At 25.8% G+C, this 1824-nt stretch overlaps 1 protein-coding gene across 11 annotated transcripts in view; it reads right to left on the bottom strand.

Annotated features, from left to right (window-relative positions):
- LOC110413430 (sodium/hydrogen exchanger 1-like) overlaps nucleotides 1-1824 on the bottom strand; it is a 9515-nt gene that overhangs the window by 4485 nt on the left and 3206 nt on the right. The window lies entirely within an intron of this gene.

Here is a 1824-nt window from a genome sequence, read left to right as displayed (position 1 = left end):
CAAAAAAGTGGAAGAAATGCGAAGAGAGAGAGAGGAGAGAGAGAGATGATGGTGCATTTGTACTCACTCGATTCTAGAATTAGGTGGCTTTAGCATTTTATAATTTTCAACGTGAATGCTAGACTGTAGTTGTAACTTATGCGGAATGCCATATGAAGCCAGGAGTGGGATAAAATTATAACTCTTATTCTCTGTGTACATAAAGAAAAATCATTTGCAGGCGTTCATCGTTGTTTCAGAGTTTTTGACTGACATGTCATTTTAGAAATAAATATTTTTACTGTACTTTTTTTTAAAAAAAGAAGAATGTAAAATATTGAGTAAATTATTTTCGAGGTTTAGAGTTTGGTCATAATTTATGTGAGGTCTAGCAATTAGAATAACATATTCCGCAAAATTAAATCTTCTTATTAAGAAAGAACAGAAAAAATGTTTTGCTGTTAAAAAATAACAAAAAAATTGTTTGGTGGACATGAGTTTGTTAAAGGCATAAAATGTTGCGTGGCAGTGTGTAAATCATACTGCCGCAAGATACCTATTGCAAATAAAACAACCTGACCTACAGTAAATTAGTAGACTATTTTGTACAGATACAAAACAAACTCTTAACTCAGTAAATTCGAATCTAGATAAAGATTCAAAAAATCTGACGCATTTATGAAGTTGAGCAAAACCCATTAAATTCTTCAACATGAAATGTAAGCTACAATAACATGTAACACGTAATAGTTAAGTTGTTATATATTATGTATAAAAATATGTTATACGTCATGGTTAAATTACACGTTATGTTTAAAAACATACGATAAGTTATGGTTAGATTGTTACATACCATGTACAAAATTATATGACACATCATTATTAGGTTGTTATACGTCATGTACAAAAACATGTTATATGATATATACAAAAACATGTGACACGTCATGATTAAGTTGTTACACGTCATGATTAAGTTGTTACACGTCATATATAAGAATATGTTACATGTCATAATTAGGTTGTTACACGTCATGTATAAAAATATGTAATACGTTATGGTTAGGTTTTTACATGTCATATTAAAAAAAAATTATTGTTATATGTCATATTCAAAAACATTTTGTTACAGTTTAAAATATTATTGTTATGAACCAAAACTTCAAATCTTCTTAACTTTGTTTATTTTTTTTTATTTTTTTGATAATTTGAACCGATTAAAGTGTTTCTAACATATTTTCATAAATCAAAATACAAAATTTTTTATCTGAAATATCTATTTTGACTAAAAATAATTTTTTTTTTAAAAAAACTTAGGTTTATAAATTTCAAAATTTTGAGTTTATTGATATCTAAGTCTTGTATTCATCCAATTAAAAGCTATTTCAAACATTTATTATTTTAGTTTTATCCAAAATACCTAAAAATTAAATTCTCCAAATAGCCACCCTTAAGCACGTCAAAACCATCGCTTGATGTCTTGAAAGCACAAGAAACAAAAATTTGAAAAAACGAGAGAGAAATTAGGAGCATAACAAACGAATGCCGAAGAGAAAAATCGATAAAATTAAAAAGAATGAGATAAAGAGAGAGAAATCAAAAGTACAAATAAAAAAAAATTGTGATGAATGATTTAATTTATTTAAAATAATTTTTAAAATATTTTTATCAAATTATGATTAAATATGATTAAAAATAATTAAATTTATTTTAATTATTATTTTTAAAATACTTTTAAAAAAAGTTATTCTTCGTAATTTTTTCAAAAGAAAATCTTTGGGCTCATAGATTGGCGGCCAGATATATTAATGACTTACTTAGTGCCTTTAAAAAAAACCTTTGATC

This window comes from Theobroma umbraticum, unplaced genomic scaffold (genome assembly GCF_002168275.2).
Source record: "Theobroma umbraticum cultivar Fairchild unplaced genomic scaffold, ASM216827v3 scaffold_4.1, whole genome shotgun sequence".
In the NCBI taxonomy this organism is placed as follows: Eukaryota; Viridiplantae; Streptophyta; class Magnoliopsida; order Malvales; family Malvaceae; genus Theobroma; species Theobroma umbraticum.
Note: the sequence above shows the minus strand (reverse complement) of the source record. Positions and strands in the feature narration are given on the sequence as shown.